We start from the raw sequence: 8,007 nt of genomic DNA, 5'->3' as shown, positions 1-8,007 counted from the left end.
GGCGCTAGGGGAAACAAGGTCTCTCCCAAACCCTTCTGGTCCCCCCTAGTGAGTTTATAGACGATCACCAGGTCCCCCCTCAGCCTTCTCTTGTGAAGGCTGAACAGGTTCAGGTCCCGCAATCTCTCATTGTAGGGTCTGCCCTGCTGTCCCCAGATCACAAAAAGTCATCAGAAGAGAGAAAGAATACAAAAGGAACTGCAGAGGGTCCCTTGAGGGGGGAACCTGAGGCCACCATGGACAGAGGGTAAATCAACAGCCTTTCTCACCCACACCATCATGGGGGTGGTTGGGGAGGGCTCAGACCACAACCTCCAGGGTGCTGACATCTGACATTCATAGATTCATAGATTGCAAGGCTGGAAGGGACCTTGAAAGACCATTGGGTCCAGTCCCCTGTACCAGACAGGAAAGACAACTGGGTTCAGGTGTCCCCAGCAAGGTGACCATCCAGTCTCCTTTTGAAGATTTCCAGGGTAGGCGATTGCACCACCTCTGAGGGGAGGCTATTCCAGTCTGGAAACCCTAGCTGTGAAAAAGATTTTCCTAATATTAAGTCTGAAATGGTCTTCCAGGAGTTTATGGTCATTACTCCTGGTTATCCCCAAGGGTGCCCTGGTGAACAGTTGTTCACTGAGCCCTTGATGTATGCCTCTGAGGTAGTGTTAAGCCACTATTAAGTCCCCCCTCAGCCTTCCCTTTTTCAGGCTGGAGTCCCAGGTCCCTCAGCCTTTCCTCATATGGTGTACCATACAAGTCTCTGATCATACAGGTGGCCTTTCTCTGGACTTCACCCTGTGGTTCAAGAAAGAACCACAGAGTGAAGGTTGCATACTTGCCAGACATACCTTCCCTCTGTGACAGCCCTAAGAGTGGTAGATATAGAATCAGGGGGGTTATTTTGTTTGCCCTGCCTGCATTATTCTTATCTGCTATAACTGTGTATCAATAACATTTTCCTATAATCGAATGGAAGAAGTTGTGGTCAGTCTGAGGGTTTGGGTCTGCTTGGAACAAGGTATCTGGGCCATAAATCCAGTACTGACACCATCTTCTTTGTGTTGGTCTTCACAAGTTACACACACAGATGTTTTAGAGACCCTGAGGACTATCTATCAGACTACTCATGAAACCACGCATCTCCAGCTGATGGAAATCATTATAATTCTACTAACAGTTATGGATCTATGCCAGTTCACAATAGCTGAGGATCTTATATAAAGCTAAAAAAAATATACAGATAGATTCCAATGTCACCAGTATGCAGTAATATGTATGGCCCTGAATTAATAAAATCTGCTGCCAGGATTAAATTGATGCATTGAAGAATTGTTGACTCAAAGGAGGAAAATATCTAATAATTTGTGGAGAGAGAGAAAACTATTTTGTTATAAATATTAATTCAGTGAATAGTGAAAGTGGACTGGAAAATACTAGTTTTTACCTTGTATATTTAATCTGTAAACGTTATCCTTTTCTCAGAATATATGAACTTTTAAATTATTTAAAACAATCAGAAACAACCTTTGCAAATTTGAATTTCTTTACAACAATATTGATTTAGCTTCATTTCCTTAAATTATATCTGTAACTGAAATGAAGATGAAGTCCATATGCTAATTGCCCAAAAGAGCCCATAATAAATGCAATTATCCAGTTCTGAAATTATATATTACTGTACATTTTTATCAATGATTTTTCAGGTGATATTTTTTGGTAATTATCTAACAAAATACAAGTGCAAAATGAAGGACTAATTGAAATAATGAATAGTACATACATTTTTAATTTGTTTTTGTTGCTCTGGATAAAACGTAATATAAGAAACTGAAAGTTCAGGAGATAATTGAAAATACAATTTTTAAATATCCTGCTTTTATTGTGAAATAGTAGATACTTGTGAAAGATAATAATCATCCTGAGGAACTGCAAATTGAATCACTCAGAAAAAAAAAGTTCTTCAAACTTCCTAACAATCAGAGAGTACAATTAATATAAACATGATTGAAAATGTAGGTGGATTTAATTGTTTCATATACAAAGAAGATATTTATTCATTCTCTTTAGAGGGGAGGGGTGTTCTGCAAGAAAAAAACATTACACAAGTATAATACTGATAGACATTGCTCATAAATATAAGAAAATGTGTCAAATACTGTACTAGTGTAAAATGACTAGCCCCAGTATTTCAGTAATGTCACATGTATAACACTAATACTAGTAATACAAGCCTTAAATTATAAACTAGCAGAGCTCCAAGAGCGTTCATTGAATTCATATTCATTGAAAATATAAAGAATATATCTAGCTTATATTTAAGTATATATAGTAGTATGAGTTTGAAAGAGTCTGTTCTGTTTTATTAAGGGATTGGCCAAGTGGCTTCATGATTAGTAGTCTCCAAAGGTATAAGGAAGGGTAACAGGCAAAGATCAGACCACTTAGCATAGTTCTAACCTTTATGTTCTTCTCTCACTCCACAAACTCTTTGAGAATGTATAGAGATATAAATTAATACACTCTTGGCTTAATTGCTTTTAAAAGTATTTACCAAACATTTAATAAATTATAAATAAACTCAGTATCATAGGTCCAACATCATATCTGCGTTAGAAGGTAAACCAAGGGAACAAGATTATGCATCCACCCTTGAGCTCTGATTACTTTCTAACAATAATCACTATCTTGCTGTATTTATAAACCCTATTATTCTGTCATTTTTTTCTCTTTAATTTTGATTAATAGCTAGCTTAAATAGGCCCAGAACATGTAACAACAATTAAATGAAAAATCTAGTTAGAAAAAATGAAATTATATATTGAATATTGATTTCATATGCTTCATATACTAACAGTTCTTTCTGCATTTGTAAGATTGTGTATGTCGTCTATGCAGTGCATAAAACAATCTGTTTCTGTCATCTGTCATGCTTTGGCACCTGAATGACCTGGGTGCTTTGTCCAGGGACTTAGAGCTACTAAATTGGAAACTCAAAGACTGGAGAGACATAGAATTCATTCTGTAAATACTCTACAATGTTGTCATTTTGATTGTCATGAGTTCTTATGCCAGTAGGACCTATGAAAAGGTTGGGAATTGAACTCTGTCTTTCTGTTTAACAAGACTGAACAGAAATCAACGTGACTTTCCAAAGCTCTGCAACTGGTAAGCTTGTATTTACTGCCTAATGGTGGAGCTCATTCTGTCTGAATTTTCAGAAGGTCTCAAACTAATTTATAACTGGAGATAGTTGAAAAAATGCTGAAAGAAATATTTGTCCCTGAGAAAATGGAGCTTCACTGAAATCGGGATTTTCCTTAGAAAAGATCCATTTAGGTGGAATATTTCATTAGCAGAAATAAAATCAAAGCATTTTAAGTGAATATAAATGAAAACATTTTATTTTGGGTTAACTTCCCTTTTTGCATCTGCCTGAGTCACTCAAGGGCATCAAGGATGTTATAGCTTCAGGTCCCTGCCTTTTCTCTTACATTCCACCCTGCAGCTGGATTATATCTTCTACAGTGTATTCGGGGTTCTCTTCTAGTTGAAGCGCTATGTTATATCCTTGGCGACGGTGCATTACTGAGATTCACACTGATCAAAGTGCCTGCCGTACAGAAGACAAAGGCACAAGATACTCAATACACAATTTTTACAAGCTGCTAAGGGCGTCCCAACCAGCTGGTGGAACTGATTCAGTGGTGAACCAGACAAAACAAAGATTTTGATATTTTTGAATCAGATTTTTATGAATAATTTTTAGAATAGAAACAACTCCAACTATTAGAATTGCCTGAAATATTGAAATAAGAGTTTTCAGCCATTTTATACAAGTATGTTCATATTTACACCCAGCCACACACACTATATATAGCACTTGCAGAAAGAAGTTCATGATTGAGTGTGTCCTTAATTCTCAAGTCCGCCAGTACAGCTGAAAGTGAAATGTTCCTTCTTAGTTTATTTATTCCCCTCCAATTCTGAAATCACTTCCAGATTGACCTTGGAAATCAAATAGCTCAATTTAGATAGCTAAATGATTTGATTATTTAGCAAACCTTTTAGGAAACTAAAATCCAACTAATTGTTAATAGTACATGTTATATCATTTTATTTACATTTAAAAAATAAGATATTGTTGCCATAATATATACTGTACTTATTAAAACGTATGAGTGTTTGTTTCTAAGAGAATCTGAGTCCTGATTAAGCTATGAAAGAATATGCCTTTGTTTCCTCAGTTTTTAAATTTGATTATTTGTATTAGTGATTATTTGTATTATTCCCTGAGTTTCTTATAATTTGAAATTCCTCTTTTAGATAATATATGCATACATATATACATACACATGGAGAATATATCATAAATGTGATATGGTTTCCTCTGCGTAAAGGAGATTTCTTACAAGTGAAAAATACAAGTCCTTCTAAATGTGACTGTACGAGACTTTCATCAGTCTGGTATGTTTTAATATAAATTCTATAATGAGCCTAGAGATGTTATAACATGCCAAACTGACAGTCCAGGTAAATGGTAACTTGCCTACTTATCGACAGAACAGGAACAGTATATGCATGTAACATCTTCACACCACACGTACCAAAGTGCTGCTGGGCTGAGCTAAATGGAAACAGTTCTACTGTAGTTAAGTTTCTATTTCTATCCTGTCCTCAGTCTCTCTGAGATTGACATTAATTAGCACTTATTTTGAAAATCTTGGTGGTATTTTTGTCCTATGGTAACCAGAGGGAGGACACTAGTTGATCTCTCATAGCCCAGCAAAATTCTTCTCATTGATTCCAACTTTGGACACTAAAATTGGTTGGGTTTTAATGCAAGTTTGGAATGGGTAAAATTTTAAATCCCATTACACCATACAATCCATTTTCCCTTTCTGATTAATGTTTGCATGAAATTGCTATGGTTGCACATTTTAAAATCCACGCTAACTTTGGAGAAGTGTAAGTCAGAACAGGGAGGAATGGGGGCAACTCAACCAATTATTAGGTTATGTGTGTGGAAAGGAAACACAATGAGAGAACCAAATTGACATTCTCTGAGTTTAAAGGGCATATAGTTTTCATTTTGCTACTGCTTTAGTTATCATCTTAGATCTAGAATCTTAATCACTTCTTGCCTAACAAACTCTGATTGCACTTGACTTTTTGGTTTACCCCTCCTGATTAGAAAACCAACTTCATCAGATCAAAATTAGGAAGCATAAGAAAATTATCATAAGATTAATTTTTGTGATCAAATGCATAGGGGTGAAAAAACAGTCTGTTTCTGATGCATGTTTTCAATAAGCCCCCTATCACTTTTACACTACGTAATACTCCTGAGGTTTGTAAAATTGTTAAGAGGTTTTTATAATTTGCATTCTTAAGCTACTGCATGTTGTCTAAAATGCACTCCTGTTGTAGCTGTCTGATATAGCAACAGGCATTTTAATTTCAGTCAAGATGCATAAATTTAATAGGAACTCTTCCATGAAGAAAGGGGCTTTTATAGGAGGACACACAGACATGTCCCTGAAGAATCCACAAGCAATTTACTCAAGTTTAATAAGACATATTTCATTTTATGCAAGCCTTTCTACTTTATAACTCTTAATCATAAATGTACATTGTAATTTATTAAGAAATTCATGTGGGACCCTTTGGATTAGAGGCAATTCGGGGGATATCAGAATGGAGTTATTTTGTTATATTCATATTACATTGGTTGCTTCAAGGGACTAAATGTTTACGAAACCCTACATATACAGACTTATTTTTTGCTCTGAACAGTTAAAGGAACTCTGAATATATTCCTTCAGTTGATGATATAATTCAGAACACTTCCATGAAGTCATACGGTCAGCCAAAGGAATATATATATATATTACATATAGTATTACATACATGCATCTGTATACTCTACATAGTCCTAAATCAGGGATGGGAAAAATACAGCCTGTGGGCCAGATCCAGCCTGCCAGTTGACTGTTTACAGCTTGCGGTGCTCTGCATGGGGCTGAACTCCATCCAGGGCAGCCAGTGCTGCTATGCCCACCAGTCCCAGTCAGTACACATAACTTCCCAGCAGGTATTGCTAAGCTCGCCACAACCTCCAGTGGCTCTTCCTCCTCCTCTTGTCTCTGCAGTACTGCTCCAGGCAGTGGGGGGAACTCCAGGTGGATGTCCCCTGCCTCAGCCTGTGGGGCTCCAGCTCAAGGTCCTGGGCACCTTCCACCAACTCCGCCACCTGCAGGTGGCTGTTCATCACACCAGGGGGCCAAGTGGGTGGAAGGTGGCCAGGAGCTGGAGCCCCAGACATTGGGTCAGGAATCACCTGGCTGAAGTTTCCCCCCTCTTCCTAGAGAGACAGGGGCAGGAAGAGGAGGAGGAAGAGTGCCCAAGCACCCCCCGACACACAGCCCCACATGCCAGGGACTGACTCAGGGTGGGGGGCAGGATAAGGCAGGGTGAGCAGGTGTATAGGGGGGTGCTGGCAGGATCAGGGGGACTGCTGGGACTGTGGGGGGTTGTCCCTCCGGGGCACATTAGGAAATAAAAATAGCCTGCTCAAGGTCAGAAGGGGAGGGTAGGAAGAGTACAGCCCTGAGGCTGGAGTGAGGAGCTGGGGCTTTCCAGCCCCAAGATTGTGCTCCAGATGTGTGCAGATGGTCAGTAGATTGGGCAAATCATTTCCTATCTCACTGAGTCCAGGACCAAGGAAACCCTCCCATACAAGGTAGCATGTGTCTCACGCTTCTTGGCTTGTGCACTTACTCTTGAGCCCAAACATCTCTCTCTCATGTGTTTCTACTCATCTTAATTTAGTTTAATGAGATTGGCCTTAAGAAATGAGAGAAGCAGCAAGGTTTAGTCTCAGACCCTTGGTTTTGCTGTCTATCAAAGAGTCACTCAGCTTTTCCTTGCTGGTTATGCCCCTGGTTATTGCCAGCTTCCTGAATGAAGCTCATAACTTCATTTAAATGAAGCCAGTATCATATCAAAAGCTATGTTGCAAAGGGCAAATAGATAAAGCTACTACAGATCAAGCAGAATGTGAGACTAGGTAGCCAGGGGAGGAAAACGTGTACATTTACAATTAACTTCAAGACCTGTTCTTTTTCTTTTTCTTTTCATTTTCCTTTTAAAGGTGTTGTGGTGCACAAGGAAATTCTGTTCATGTTAACTAAACAGAAATATTTAATTGAAATTGTTACTATTTCTTTCTGAGAGTGATTTGGTATAAAAAAGAAAATATTTCTCCTGCAATCTTCACTATCTGTGGAAAATATTATTTTCAACTAAAAGGGGACATTTTGAAATGGAATAAAATAGTTTAGGAAAAATACCCTCAGTAGCATACATTATGGCACCTGTAAGTCACTGCAGTATACTGTTTTTTTCTGGAAGTTAATGAAACATGTAATTAGAATTCTCTTTCTGATACATTTTGAGTTTCAAATATATAGAGTATGGTCTCTGCAAGCAAAATAGTTAAGTGGAACTTTATCACTATTCAGAGTTAGAAGCAATTAGTATGCTAAGAAGCACCCATCCTTTTAGGTCATATCTGTTTCAAAGTGCTTGTATGAAAAGCTGTCTTTGATGATCAACAGTACTTTCCTTTCAGACTATTTTAAGTTTAAGTTAAACAGTAGTGGCACTTTTAGTTTCCTGTAGTTCCTGTCTGCCCCATTCTAAGGATCAAGAAATCAGTATAAAGTATAAGTGGAGTGAACATAATTTCTACTGATTGATTTTTTTTCTTTATTTTTAAGTTCATATCCAGCTAAAAAGCTTTAACTGATAAAACTTATTAAAATCCTCCTTATAATCAATTTATTATTCTATTAAGTCACTCATCTTCAGGGATCCTGGTTTTCTCTGTTTAAAAGTTGCAAATTTTCTGATTAAATTCCCCCAAATCCATTATTAAAATTAAACACCAGTGTGTGTGTGTGTGTGTGTGTGTGTGTGTGTGTGTGTGTGTGTGTGTGTGTGTGTGTG

The sequence above is a fragment of the Gavialis gangeticus genome, unplaced genomic scaffold, assembly GCF_001723915.1.
Source record: "Gavialis gangeticus isolate Ggan-Ray unplaced genomic scaffold, GavGan_comp1, whole genome shotgun sequence".
NCBI classification, from domain to species: Eukaryota; Metazoa; Chordata; order Crocodylia; family Gavialidae; genus Gavialis; species Gavialis gangeticus.
Note: the sequence above shows the minus strand (reverse complement) of the source record.